Raw genomic sequence first — 16,029 nt, 5'->3', positions numbered from 1 at the left:
GAGACCCTGAGGCACTGTCAGATTCCTGATCTGCAGAAACTGTATGAGATAAGAAGTATTTATTATTTCAGGCCACTTTTGGGGGGTAATTTGTTAACAAAAGATAATAAATCTGCTTTAGAGATTGGGAGTCATTCAGCAGCAATCTAAAGAGTTAATAATACAGCATTGAGATTTTTAAGAGCATGGATTCTAGAATGGCTAGGCTTAAACCGTGTCTCTACCATTCAACTTCTGGGCCTCTATTTTCTCATTTGCAAAGTAAGAAAATAAAAAATTGTACTTATCCCCAGCACTCCAGTGGTTGAGTTTTCATGCTTTCAATACAGGGGTTGTGGGTTCAGTCCCCAGATCAGGGAACTAAGATCCCTCATGCTGCAAGGTGCAACCAAAATTTTTTTATAAATAAATTGTCCAACACCTTGTATAGGACAAACAGACATTTCCAAATTTGGAATTTCAAGTATAATATCAAAAAAATTTTTTATTATATTATTTTATTATTAATTATACCTATCTTATTTTTTAAAGGTTGATTAACACATACAATTACAATAATGCCAAGGACATAGCATCCTTCTTAGCCATTATCATTAGATGGTGCTACTCAGTATTATAATCTAAGTAGTACTATAGTAACAGGCAAGCAGGAGAACTGGAAGTTCTCCAGGAGAATATGGAGTAGTCAAAAGAAGCTGGCTGTATACACCAAAGCTGCAGAGCTTCAGTTGCTCCAAATCATAATTTCACGGTCTAGTGGACTTGAAGAATTTGTCCCAGTATTTCCCCACCACCATTTTCCCAGTGACCCAAACCAGAACTCTGAACTTATCCTAAACCCTTTCCTGTACCTTGTCCTTCACATCCAGTCTTTCACTCCACTTAGAATTGTTAAGGCTCCAATTAATGCCAGTCACTGTTTCTAGTGGCCAGAACAGAAGGCAGAACAGTGAATAAGACAAAGTCTCTGCCCTAACGTGACTCGCATTTCTATCTCATTCTAGAGAAGGACACAGCCAGTCTACAAAGAACAGAGTATACTGTCAGATAACAGTAAGTAAAGAATGGTAAGAAGGTGGAGGGGGAGCGACTTTAGAAAACCTGACCATGTCTGTTAACTTTATCCCCTAAGTCTCTCCACCTCATCCTTGCCTTCCCACTGCCAGAATCAGTACCGTTCACCATCCTTGGTCTGGATTGTCCCACCTGCCTCACCACCCTTACTTGTTATAAATCAGTAGCTTGTGTCTGATCACATTATTTCCCAGCTCGGAGTGCTGCAGTGGTTTCCTGTCCGAACTGAGAGTAAAACCTAGGCACCTACAAACTCTCAGCTGATAACCTTTTTTCCTGTTTCACTGAACAAATTGAAGTGATCAGGAAGAAAAAGTCAAAGTCTCTCAGTCATGTCGGACTCTTTGCGAAGTGATCAGAAGAGAATTTTAATTCTCTCATTGCAACTACGCACATGCCTGAGTTTGTGTCCATATGCTCTACCTGTCCCTGCATTTAATGGACAAACTGCCCTCACGCCAATCGAAGGCCACGATTTCCACTTACACACCAGATCCCATCCTCTCAGCCACTCAGGGACATTGCTCATCAATTCCCTCTTTCTCTTCTACGTCATCAACTTCCCCCACTTTAGCAGACCATTCTCATCATAAACATATTATTTCTGGCACTATGAAAAACTCTGTTGACTCACTTCTCCCCTTGTTACAGCCCCATTTCTCTTTAACGAATAACTACTTCAAGAGTTGTTCATGTTCATTGTCACTAAATCTGCTCTTTCCATTTTTTCTTGAATCTATTCCAATTACACTTTTGACCTCAAAACTGCTTTTGTGAAGGTTACCAGGAACCCCTGCATTGCTAAATCCAGAAAACAGTTCCCAGTGCTCATCTTCATTTATTCATAAGCATAGTTTAACGCAATTAATCAGACTCAGATCTTTGAAAGACTTTCTCTACTTGTTTATTTCCAAGCATTGCAAGTTTTCTGATTTTTCTCCTACTTCACTGGCTTCTCTTTCTCAATTTTCTTGCTTTTATACCAAAGAAAATTGAGAGTCTGACGTATGATTGATCTCTTGTTGATCACTCAGTCTCATGGCTTTAAAACCCACCTGTCAGAATACACTTACCTCTACTAACTTCCTATCCCCAGCCCAGAGCTCCCTCTTGAACTACAGACTTGGTCACCTCTCTGTTCTCCCAAGCTTCCCTTGTGGCTCAGCTGGTAAAGAATCCGCCTGCGATGCCGGAGACCTGGGTTCGATCCCTTGGTGGGGAAGATCCCCTGGAGAAGGGAAAGGGTACACACTCCAGTATTCTGGCCTGGAGAACTCCATGGACTATACAGTCCATGGGGTCGCAAAGAGTCGGACATGACTGAGCTACTTTCACTTTCACTTTCTGCTCTCCCAGACTCCAGTCTCTCTCCTTTGCATGCATGCATGCTAAGTTGCATCAGTTGTGTCCAACTCATTGTGAGCCTATGGACTGTAGCCCTCCAGGCTCCTCTGTCCGTGGGATTCTCCAGGCAAGTATACTGAGGTGGCGTACCGTGCCCTCCTCCAGGGGATCTCCCCAACTGAGGGATGAAACCCTGGCCTCTTCCATCTCCTGCACTGGCAGGTGGTCTCTTTACCACGAGCACCACCTGGAGAGCCCGGCTCTTCCTTTATAGCTCAGGAAAGTGACAGTGCCGTCCTTCCAGATGCCCAACCCAAAACCCTGGAGTCAGGGTCTTTCTTTCAGACCAAACCCTCATTATGCAGGTCTTTACTCAAATGTCATCTTTTCTTTGAGTTCTTTCCAGGTTACCATAGTTTAAATTCAGCTTTCTTCCCTGACTTAATATCCAAAGAAAGCTGAGTGCTGAAGAATTGATGCTTTTGAACTGTGATGTTGGAGAGGACTCTTGAGAGTCCCTTGGTCTGCAAGGAGATCCAACCAGTCCATCCTAAAGATCAGTCCTGGGTGTTCATTGGAAGGACTGACGCTGAAGCTGAAGCTCCAGTACTTTGGCCACCTCATGTGAAGAGCTAACTCATTTGAAAATACCCTGATGTTGGGAAAGATTGAGGGCAAGAGGAGAAGGGGACAACAGAGGATGAGATGGTTGGAGATGGCATCACTGACTCAATGGACATGGGTTTGGGTAAGCTCCAGGAGTTGGTGATGGACAAGGAGGCCTGGTGTGCTGCAGTTCATGGGGTCGCAAAGAGTCGGACACGACTGAGTGACTGAACTGAACTGAAGTCACTCATTATAATCTGACATGGAGCGTTCACTAATTTGCCTTTTTCCTCTGAATGAGATAGTTTTTGACTTAGAATCTTGGCTGAGAGTGAAGGGAGGGCAGTTTTAGAGTTCTCTACTAGGCTTTCCCCACTAAGATAGTTCTTACCTCCCAGGCCAACCACCCATTATGGGTTTCTGCCAAGTGTGTCTATTCCAGTGGAAACACCTGGAAACCAGGGAAGTGGACCTGGGGGTGGGTCTTCAGAGCCAGTGGACCCACTGCAAGTTGAGCTCAACTCTTACTTTATCCCCACATGCCTCCCTCTGCAAGGGGATCCATTCTATTGCTTCAGGTGTCTGCATATCCATTTCAAATTGGACCCAGTGTCCAGTTCTTGAAATGCTCCCTTTTCCTGGTGGGAAGCTGCTTGAGCACCCACTGCTTTCTTGGGCTGGAGAACTCTCTTCATGTTCCATGGTATTTCAGGGCCCTTCCTCCTGGGGATCTGACCTCTGTTTTTCCCCTGTCTTTTAGTCAGTAGGTTCCAAGTTGGAAAACTGGTTCAGGTTCAGAAACTTGGCAAAGGATTGTGACTTTTTATTGAGCTATCTTCATCCTCCTGTTTATCAATCTTGATTTTTTTTTTCTTTTTAAATAGGTTTATTGAGCTATAACCCACATACCACATAATTCACTTGTTTAAAATGTACAACTCAATGGTTTTTAGTGTATTCACAGATATATGCAACCATCTCCAAAGGAAATCTTAAAGCATTTTCACCGTCTCAAAAAGAAACCCTGTACCCTTTAGGGATCAGCACGTTATCTGTTTAACCCCCCACCCTCACCCCAGCCCTGAGCTGTCACTTTCTATATCTATGTAATTGCCTCTTCTGAACGTTTTATGAATCATATAATATGTGGCCTTTTGTGACTGGCTTTTTTCACTTAACCAAATGTTTTCAAGGTTCACTCTATGTTGTAGCATATATTCATACTCCATTCCTTTCATGGTCAAATAATATTCCACTGTATGGATTTACCAAGTTTTGTTTACCCATTCACCAGTTGATGAATATTTGAATAGTACTGCTATGAACATTTGTGTGTAAGTTTTTACGTGGACAAATATTTTCATTCCATCCTTGATTTCTTTTGATTATACAGACTGAGTTGAACCTAGGTTGGCCACCCATCTATTTTTCCCCTAGGGAAAATTAACTATCTGTTAACTATCTCCACAATTCTTTGTGGATCAGGCTTCCCTGGCTGCCCTCCAATCTTACCACTCATGACAATAATTGCATCCACCTGCCTTTTAATAACTAAGCACTTTGCTTGGTCTCTTGTTTTTCAGGGTCCTAACATTCCCGGGGCTATTACTAATCCCTATTATTACATGACATCTCTCACCATCAGCTGGTGATGCTGGAATCTCTTGCACCAATGCATTCCTCAGAGCTTCAATAAATGATGTGTCCTTTGGCTCTTTCATGGAACATAGGGCTTTAATGGATTTTCCAGCCTTACATAGTACATCCTCACCAACATACCCATTTCACCAAGCATTTTCATCCTTTCTTCCACTTTTTAGCATACTTACCTCACTCAGTGGGGGCTTCTCCTTTTCCATGCATCTAGTAGCCAGACTATTAGCATATCTGCCACACCTCCTGGGATCTTTTCCAGGGTGTTAACCCTATATTTTGATTCAAGCTGATAAAACTCCAAACTCTTTTTTATTTTTTCCATTCTTATGTTTCAGTTTCCTTAATTCAGTCTCAAGCCTAGTCTCCTGGCTCCTGAAAGTCCATGCTGACTAGGGACTGCAGCATCTTTGTAATAGTTCCTTTCCTTCCTCATCAGCAGGGACCCATCTTAACCTGTGACTTAACCTAGTTATTCTGCAGAAGGGAATGGCTACCCACTCCAGTATTCTTGCTTGGAGAATCCCATGGACAGAGGAGCCTGGCGGGCTACAGTCTATGGGGTCAGAGAGAGTTGGACACGACTTAGTGACTGAACAACAGCAACAATAAATCTAGTTATTATCCTTGAAGTCAGAGGTTAGGTGGATCAGCTCTTGGGAGGGAGTGAGGGAGAGAGAGAAGAGCACATGTTGTCTTTGTGGGGAGATCTCTTCATTATCCTCAAGAGAGAAGGGAGTATAGATCTGAATCAGATGGGTGGGTATTTTCTGCAGGCTCAGATTTGAGCAATCTGGGGATTTGGGAGTGATAAACTCAGATGAATCTCACTGCACATGAGGGTAGTATCCTTTCCCAACCAGAGCCCAGATCTTGGCATAGCAGACCTGCCTCTTTTGGCGTTTAGTTCTTTTCATGGTTAAGTCCTGGGTCTGGTCTTGGCTTTCTCAGCTTTTCCACTGTAGGCAATGAGTGCCTTGTTTTTCTGTTAACCAAGGAGGCCATATGGCTTTCACAGTGAGCTTTCAGCCACTCTTGGTCTTTTGTTTTCTTTTTCCAAAGAATCACTCCTGCCTAACAAGAGCTGCCCATGAGTTACTATTTCCCTCCAAACACCTGATACCTCACACCTACTGCTAGTGACTATCCATCTATATTCTACTTTATTACTGATGCTAGTTTTAGTAAGAGCATGGTTACCTGTGCTGGGGCCAACCAGTGGTGGGGAATCTTCATTTCCAAGTGAGTGGTCGGTGAGCCAACTCCAAAACCCCATCCCTGGTTTGTCGGTACTTCTGGTACCGGCTGCTGTGGGTTGGGTTCCCTAGGATGCAGACTCTGAGATGGAGATTGGTATGCAATAGGTTGACTGGTGATCTTGGCATCAGTTCCTGTAAGAGAGAAGGGAAGGGAAGGATGGGAAGAAAGTTGGGGCAGAAGGAGACATTGAATAGCAATGCAGTTTCAGTGAAGTCCACAGTCAAACATATGGGAAGCCCTGAAGTTGGAATGATTCTTCTGAATTGTTCCGAATTGGGCTGAGAGTGCTGGGCCCCACTTTGATCAACCATGCAGTGTGGGCTCCTCTGGGAATGTGGTGCACCCCTCTTTATTCAGGCTATCCCTCTAAGGGCCTGAAAGCTGAGGGCTTTTTGCCAATAACACTTCCAGAGCCAGGGAATTATCCTTCATTCACGAATAGAGAACAAAGTGGTGCACTGTAGCATCCACGTATGGATCCCTAGGGCTTCCCTGGTGGTAAAGAGGCTGCCTGCAATGCAGGAGACCTGGGTTTGATCCCTGGGTTAGGAAGATCCCCTGGAGGAGGGCATGGCAACAGTCTCCAGGAATGTCTGGAGAACTCCATGCACAGAGGAGTCTGGTGGGCTACAGTCCATGAGGTTGCAAAGAGTCAGACACAACTGGGTGACTAACACTTTCATGTTTTCATGGATTGCTATGTTCATTTCCAAGGTTTTGTCCAGTGACTAGAGCACAATGAATACTCTTAAAATTTTTCTTCTAAATTGATGTGTTGCCCTGTGAGCTGAGTTCTACTACACTTTGTGTTTGGTTCTCTTTAAATATGGCTTCTCAGACTTAACGCCCAGAGACTTCAGATGATGACTCCAGAGGTAAGTTACCAGTGGAAACCACTTTCCCGACTCAGCTCCCATCATAAGGCACCTTCTCTCCCCGGACTTTCTCCATCTGCAGCCTCCTCCTGGTCTACTGTGGGGCCGTTACAGCATCTGAGTGTGCCCAGCACCCCGACTGAAAGCCCTGTCAGAATGGGTCTGGCTTGACCTCCCGTGTTCTGGGATCTGCCTCTGCCACTTGTGCCTGGCTTTCACTCCAAGTTTTGATTTTAACCTTTTGGTTAAAACTTCATTTGGACTCTCAGTCCTAAACCTTGACTTCTAGATGTTGCCATTCTGGTGTTTCCTGGTTCTGAGCTCTGGGACTGATGAGCAAGACCACCCAGCCCTGTACTCAGGTCTGGCCCCTGCTTTCCTTGAAAGATAAGCTTTGAGAGCAAAGGGCCAAAACAGTCAGGAGAAGCTCTGGATTTTAGCAATCATCTTGTGAAACCCAGTTGTCTTTACTTCCACCCAGAGCACATGCCCTTCCAGCATTCCTGGAGGATGGGTGAATGTTGAAGAACCTGTTCCTTTTGCAGTCTGTAAGGCCCCGTAAGTATAAATTATTGTACAATTAAGTCAAGATCTATTTCTAGAGGACACTGATGGGTTTAACTATAAACATTGTGTATAATAATAGTTCCTTCTTCTGAAACTGTTTTGTGCTGTGATGACACATATCTTTTTTTTTTTTTTAACCTAAAGGGGACGTAAGGCATTTCAAGTTGTTACCCGCCCCCTCCCTTTTTTTTTAAACCTGTTTACACCTGATTTTCATTTTCCGTATCATCATCTATTTGTTTTCACAGTACAGATGCTGTGATTTCCTGTCATCATATACTTTTCATCATTTACTAGAAATGAATAGCTTCTGGACTTATTGGCAGGCAAAGAAAGCATTGTGAAAGCTGATCTCTTTTCCTATTAACTAGCAAATTGGTAGTAACCACTTAATGGAAGTGGGAAAGTACAAATTTTATTTGATGCAGTGAAGTGGTAATTTCTCCAGATACACAACAGTGCTTGCTTATCCTTATTATGAAGTTAAATCAGACTGGCACAAAAAAAAAAGTGGTTTCAAGCCCTGGATTCCCTACCACATCCCTCTGAACAGCCAGTCCCTAGCTGCACATGGGCAGTGTTCCAAAAATGTGTTTGAAAGTCAGTTTAGGACTCAGATCACTTTTCCCATGGAAGCAAGGTAGTAAGTGACTCAAGGGGCCAGCCCCTCAGCCCTCAAAGGCTACTGAGCCCACCAAGTAGCTGAGATTGGAGAGGCAGCAGTTCTGTTCTGTTGCCCCCGCCTCACTGACTATGCCCCTAATCTTATCTACTATGCACACATCCACGGCCAGTGGTCTCCCTCACCCTATGACTCAGTGCTTAAAACCCTATCTCTATCCCAGGACTCTATATCGAATCTAGTTTCAACTCTATCCCCTAAATATTTCTCTGATCTTAATTTTTTCACGTCCATATTGCTAAAATCTTAATCTAGGCTGTGAGTGGTTCTTACCCAGACTATGAGAGTGGTCTCCCAACAGTTCTGCTTCTCCCCTTTCCAGATGCCCACCACCCTGCTGCCAAACGCTGGAACAGAGCTGGTAGGATCTTTCAGTCTTGGGACAACCCCCTTTAAAAGCCTCAACTGCTTTCACACCAAGTCACATGCTTTTGCACATGCTATTTTCTTTACTTGGAATTCCTGAGACGTTTCTGGTCAAGTGTCAGCTCCTCTGGGAAGTCTTCCGCAACATCCAGAAAGAGAAACTCACTCATTCCTGCATGCTTCCAACCGAGCACTGTGCATATTACTCACAATGGATAGTCAATGGGAATATAAAGATGGTAAATTTCCACTTCTCATCTTTCAGAAGCTCACTCTAGACAGAAACAGAAATCAGTAATTACAAAATGTTCACTTTACATAGTGTGTTGAGCATGTTGTGGATTCAAGGACAAAGGAGTAACCAACTTTGCCTTAACCGGGGGCCTGGAAGTGATTGAAAAGACGTGTTATTTGAGTTGATACTTGAAGGATAACTAGACCGTCTTGAAGTGCTTCAAGGGTGAAAGGGCATTCCAAGTAGAGAGACTAGTATTTGCAAAGGCATAAAAGCATGGGAAAGGTTAGAATATTTGGAGAATTTATAAATGGTTTCATATGGTTCCAGGGTAAGACATGTAAGACAGCAATGGAAGCCAGGCAAAGTCAGATCAGGAAAGGCCTTAGCAGCCAGAGTAGAAACTTTCCATTTTACTCCATATGAATGTCTATCATAGAGTTAAGGCTGAGTAGTTATTCATCTTCATATCACCTCTGGAAGCTGGCACCAGGTGGGCAAACAGTAGGCCTGATATTTATGTTTCTGCAGAGAGATCAAACCAGTCCATCCTAAATGAAATCAGTCCTGAATATTCATTGGAAGGACTGATGCTGAAGCTGAAACTCCAATACTTTGGCCACCTGATGCGAAGAACTGACTCATTTGGAAAAGACCCTGATGTTGGGAAAGATTGAGGGTAGGAGGAGAAGGGGACGACAGAGGATGAGATGGTTGGATGGCATCACTGACTCAATGGAAGTGAGTTTGAGTAAACTCCGGGAGTTGGTGATGGACAGGGAGGCCTGGCGTGCTGCAGTCCATGGGGTCACAAAGAGTTGGACATGACTGAGTGACTGAACTCAACTGAATGATTTTTAAAATAGTTTTTGTTATCTCTTAGTGATAAAGTCTGGAAAAATATAGGCAAAACTGAAAGTTAAATCTAATAAAATTAGCAAACAAACTTTTTGTTTCTATACATTTGCTTCTATTATTTTAATACTAAAACAAATCAAGATACACAAGAAAGTGGGTATTACATTTTCCCTTTAATTGTATATGTTTCTGTATAGTTTAAACATTTAGAAAATCACATTCATATGCTTTTCTAATTTTAAAAAGAGTTTACATTTCAAATATAGGCCTAAATATTGAAGGCTGAAAAATGATTCCCTCATTAACTTGCATTCCCTTTGAGATTTATTGCACAGTAAATTAGTTAATTGCAAACCTTCCAGCAATGTTTTACTCCATTATAGATTACTTTGGAAAAACAAATTTGAGTTTTCCCTCTTGAACAATGAGTGGTTTATTTTAAAGTAGGTGAAAGGTAATGTGAAGGAAAAAAAACCTGGCTTCACAGATGTATGGTTTAAAGTTTGCCAAGTACTTAGTAAAGAGTTACACCAACTTCAAACGGTTGGAAAGTATAATGTAATGTGAGAACACGAAGGTCTTGTTTCTTTTTCAGCTCTTACTCACTCAGTTCCCTGCAAACCATCAACATAAAGGGCAGAGTTTTCAAAATCACATCCCCTAGTGGAGAGCAAATGAATGTAATGGGAAAGAGAAATGCAATGCAATGCGTGTTCTCCATTACATTTGCAATTGGGTTACGCTGTCCTTGGATAAGAATTTTATGTTACCCGATGAGTCTGAGAGTCTGTGCTCTAAATTATTACATTGCTCAATTCAAGCAATAATCCAAAGTCAGTGACAATGTGCAGAGGTATCACTTCTTGGTAGGTTGAGTACTCACTTGTGTATTTTATGTATACACCTTATAAAAGGCAGAGTAAATATTGGTACTATAAAAGTTGATATTCCCCATGAATTGTCAGTTGCTTGCCAAGCACCTCAAGTCTTTCCCTTTAGGTGATGGGCCTTAAAATCTCAGCACGGAGAGAGGCCCTTGGATTTGAAGGTTCTCCCGTAAGCATTCCAATAAGACACTTTTTTCTAAGATAGACCTCAGTGTGTTGGTATGAAGGGGAGCAGAATATGCCCACCCAGGATATAGCCCTTTGTCATAAGGATTATATTGAGCTGATTATTTGAGAAACAGCAGGTATAGGAGATCTTAATCAGTAGGAGTTACCTTTGGTAAGGGATATTTACATTTATAAAGGAAATTTCCATTTCTAAGCCACCTCCCTTTTGGCACCAGGAAGAGAAGTGTGACTAAATCAAGAGAATCTCCTCAATGGAGAAGGCAGCAACCTAAATCTACATAACTAACTGTACCCTTTTCCCAGTAACCTCCCATAACTGAACTCCCCCTCCCACACACCTGTCTTTTTTCCCCAATATCATGTTGTCTTTTTAAATTATTGTCATTGTTTTAATTGAAGTATAGCTGATGTGTTGTATGATATTATGTAAGTTACAGGTGAACAGTATAGTGATTCACGATTTTTAAAGTTCATACTCCGTTTACACTCATGGGCTTCCCTGGTGGTTCAGATGGTAAAGAATCCCCCTGCAATGCAGAAGGCCTGGGTTCAATCCCTGGGTTGGGAAGATCCCCTGGAGGAAGGCATGGCAACCCACTTCAGTATTCTTGCCTGGAGAATCCACATGGACAGAGGAGCCTGGTGAGCTACAGTCCATGAGGTCACAAAGAGTTGGATATGACTGAGCAACTAAGCATATACTCATGGAAAAATGTTGGCTATACCTTTCTTTCTTGTGTCTTTAGCAGAACATGGTATTTAAGTTGGTGACTTAGGCCACCTTGGGAAGTTATGCACTTTCCTTAGGTATCTCCCATGTATGTGTGAGGTATACATGTTGATAAATTTCTGCACTGTTTTTCTCGTTAGTCTGTCTTTTGTTAGAGAAGATCTAGGCCAAGAACTCTGAAAAGGGGAGGAAAATTCTTTTTCCTCCCTACAAGTGTTCTCAAATTACAATCCAAAAGACAATCTCTGTCCTTATTTGTGACTCTTCTTCAGTTCCGTTCAGTTCAGTCACTCAGTCGTGTCTGACTCTTTGCGACCCCATGAACCGCAGCACACCAGGCCTCCCCGTCCATCACCAACTCCTGGAGTTTACCCAAACTCATGTCCATTGAGTCGGTGATGCCATCCAACCATCTCATCCTCTGTCATCCCCTTCTCTACCTGCCCTCAATCGTTTCCAACATTAGGGTCTTTTCTTTCAAATGAGTCAGCTGTTCGCATTAGGTAGACAAAATATTGGAGTTTCAGCTTCAACATCAGTCCTTCCAATGAACACCCAGGACTGATCTCCTTTAGGATGGACTGGTTGGATCTCCTTGCAGTCCAAGGAGCTCTCAAGAGTCTTCTCCAGCACCACAGTTCAAAAGCATCAATTCTTCGGCCCTCAGCTTTCTTTACAGTCCAGCTCTCACATCCATACATGACTACTGGAAAAACCATAGCCTTGACTAGATGAACCTTTGTTGACAAAGTAATGTCTCTGTTTTTAATATGCTGTCCAGGTTGGTCATAACTTTCCTTCCAAGGAGTAAGAGTCTTTTAATTTCATGGCTACAATCACCATCTGCAGTGATCTTGGAGCCCAAAATAATAAAGTCAGCCACTGTTTCCCCATCTATTTGCCATACAGTGATGGGATCAGATGCCATGATCTTAGTTTTCTGAATGTTGAGCTTTAAGCCAACTTTTTCACTCTCCTCTTTCACTTTCATCATTTAGTTCTTTACTTTCTGCCATAACCATGGTGCCATCTGCATATCTGATGTTATTGATATTTCTCCTGACAATCTTGATTCCAGCTTGTGCTTCCTCTAGCCCAGTGTTTCTCATGATGTACTCTGCATATAAGTTAAATAAGCAGGGTGACAATATACTCCTTGACGTACTCCTTTTCCTATTTGGAACCAGTCTGTTGTTCCATGTCCAGTTCTAACTGTTGCTTCCTGAGCTGCATACAGGTTCTCAAGAGGCAGGTCAGGTGGTCTGATATTCCCATCTCTTGAAGAATTTTCCATAGTTTGTTGTGATCCACACAGTCAAAGGCTTTGGCATAGTCAATAAAGCAGAAATATATGTTTTTCTTGAACTCTCTTGCTTTTTTGATGATCCAGCATGTTGGCAATTTGATTTCTGGTTCCTCTGCCTTTTCTAAAACCAGCTTGAACATCTGAAAGTTCTCAGTTCACATATTGCTGAAGCCTGGCTTGGAGAATTTGGAGCATTACTTTACTAGCATTTGAGGTGAGTGCACACTTCTTAGAGTATACTGAGTGACTTAGAGTGACTCTTCTAGAGGATACTATTTTGCCTCAAACTACCCCAAATCTGGCTAAAGGCTAGCCTTGACTTCTGGCTGGGAGCATGCATGATTCCACTACAGGCAAGCTGTTTCCCCTCAGTGATAAGTCTTTCCTTATGGGTGAAAGAGGTGACTTCCTAGGGGATGTCATTTCAGGAGTGGAAGTTTCCCTGAGGTTCCTGAAGAAATCATAAAAAAAGGCTGAACACCAAAGAATTGATGCTTTCAAATTGTGGTGTTGAAAAAGGCTCTTGAGAGTCCCTTGGACTGCAAGGAGATCCAACCAGTCCATCCTAAAGGAGATCAGTCCTGGGTGTTCGTTGGAAGGACCGATGTGGAAGCTGAAGTTCCAATACTTTGGCCACCTGATGTGAAGAGCCAATTCATTGGAGAAATGCTGGGAAAGACTGAGGCAAAAGAAGAAGCAGGTGGCAGAGGATGAGATGGTTATATCGCATCATCCACCGACTCAATGGACATGAATTTGAGCAAATTCTGAGAGATACTAGAAGACAGAAGACCTTGGCATGGAGTCCCAAAGAGTCGGACACAACTTAAGTGACTGAAAAACAACCACCTGAAAGAATGCCTTCCCCAGCTGCTGGCTCCCTTATGTAAAGCTTCATTCCTGCTCTGAAAATGAAGGTACACCCTACAGAATAGTTTACATCATAGAGTAGACTCTTCTTTATCCTCAGCGCAAGCTTTAATTATAAGTGAAAGAGAAAGGAGCTTGAAGGAATTGAGATGTTGGCTAGAGAAGGAAAGGGAATGTTGGTTTTAAAAACAATAATAACGGTAAATAGAGTAGAGATGTTCAAGATAACTTTCATTACAATTTTGCCTAAGCCCCCCCCCACCCCCACAGTGTTTACCTTTTAACAGAAGGGACAATGCATCCGTTCAATAAACTTTTTCGTGCCTTCTATAGAAAGACTGATAATTCAATTTTTTAGAAATTTTATAGAGGAAAATAAAAACTAATACTAAAAAAAATGCCAATTTTTTCCTCAGTGTTATCAAATGTTCTGTTATCAAAGTATAATTAGCATTGTAAGTGCAGAGTTAAACTCCATTTTTTTATCAAGAGGTATTTATAAGGGGCTATTGTGGTTTTTCTTCTGAACAATCTTCCTTCTGCCTCAAAACCATTTTCTGAATATGATTTGCAACCACCTTTTAAAAATTTTTTTGGTCGAGACACCAGTACTGTGACGGTGTGCAGAGTATCATTACCGTGCATTTTAAAAAATGTACCAGTTAAGGGGGGGAAAAAAGGAAGCTGGGGATGCGAGGATTCCCTAGTGGCTCAGATGGTAAAGAATCTGCCTGCAATGCAGGAGACCCAAGAGATGTGGGTTTAATCCCTGGGTCCAGAAGATCCCCTGGAGAAGGGAATGGCAACCCACTCCAGGGTTCCTACCAGGAGAATTCCATGGACAGAGGAGCCTAGCAGGCTACAGTCCATGGGGTCCCGAAGTTGGACACACTGAGCGACTAGCATTAAGGGAAAAATACACAAATAGTACATCTCACTGAAGCAACGGTTGGCAAAGTACAGCCTGTGGGTCAAATCTGGTCTCCTGCCTGTTTTTGTATGGCCAGTGAGTTAAGAATGCTTTTCACATTTTAAAATAGTTTTTTTAAAAAGTCAAACGAAGAATAACATTCATGACATGTAAAAATTGTATTAAATCCAAAATCCAGTCTCCAAAAACAAAGTTTTATTCGAACACAACAACCCATCCATTTACATGTTGTCTATGGCTGTTTTGTAGCCAGAGGGCACAATCAAATAGTTGCAAGAGACCATTTGGCCCACTGAGCCTAAAATATTTACTATTTGGTCCTTTACAGAGAAAGTTTGCCAGCAGATAGTGAGGAGTATTCCTTCCCAAAGTGTGTTCTCAGGAATCGTCTGGCCAGGTGCTCTGCATAAAAAAAGCCGTCCATGGTCAAATACGTTAGGCAGCTATGACAACTCACTTTGAGGTAATCGAGTCTATGTCGACGTATTAAAGAATCTGAGAAGTCTTGAAGTAAATATATCCTGTTTGACTATTTAAAGCCACTTTCCAAAGCTTCTTTGGCCTTAGCACAATCTCCACTCTCTTCTCTTTACATTACACCCATGAACTTCCCATGGGACTGAGAGGGACTCTAGCTTAGAAGATTTGCACTGGGACCTCCTTACAGGTAGGAAGTATTTTCAAGCAAGGTTCTGTTGCAGGAAGGGGGACCCCTTCCAGGGACCGAAACTGGGCTCTTGTCTAACACTTGGAAATGTATTGTCCAAGGAGACACGTGCTGACAAAGCAAGAGATTTTATTGGGAAAGGGTACCCGGGCAGAGAGCAGTAGGCTAAGGGAACCCAGGAGAACATGGCTTGCAGTCTCGGGTTTATGAGGATGGGATCAGTTTCCAGGTTGTCTTTAGCCAATCATTCTGACCCAGAGCCCTTCCTGGTGGTGCATGCCTTGTTCAGCCAAGATGGATGCTGGAGAGAAGCATTCTGGGAGGTGGTCGGACATGTGGTGTCTCCTTTTGACCTTTCCCGAACTCTTCTGGTTGGTGGTGGCTTATTAGTTCCATGTTCCTTACCAGGACCTCCTGTCATAAAACAACTCATGCAAATGGTTACTATGGTGCGTGGCCAGGGCGGGCGGCTTCAGTCAGTGAGCTTCCGCTAACAGTTCCTGCTGCTGCTTTGATCCCATACACTCCACATGCTCAGTACATTTCTAAGGAAGGTTTAACATCATTTGGTCCAGAAGTCTCATTTTACAGATTAGATCAGGGAGGTAGATAAGAACCCTGTGCTTGTTATTTCTTTTGCCCAGCAAGCTCTTCCCGCTGGTCATCCCTGTATCTCCATCTTTTGCCACTTCCAGGTGTTGGCTCAGAGAACTAACAGTGAAGGCTTCCCTGAGGATCCTAATGGGAAGTGAAACTCTCTTCCCTACCCACCTTGACTATGTTATTTTGTTTCACAGCATGTTCTATTGGACCCTACACTGACGAATTTTTTTAAAGTCACGAATTGCCCCTCATTAGCCTATAAACTTCCAAGGGTTTTTGTCTGTTTTACTGTATCCCAGGGCCTAGAATAGCATATGACTCATATG

This window comes from Cervus elaphus, chromosome 1 (genome assembly GCF_910594005.1).
Source record: "Cervus elaphus chromosome 1, mCerEla1.1, whole genome shotgun sequence".
In the NCBI taxonomy this organism is placed as follows: Eukaryota; Metazoa; Chordata; class Mammalia; order Artiodactyla; family Cervidae; genus Cervus; species Cervus elaphus.
The sequence above is the reverse complement of the archived record's forward strand: the minus strand, read 5'-3'. Positions refer to the sequence as shown.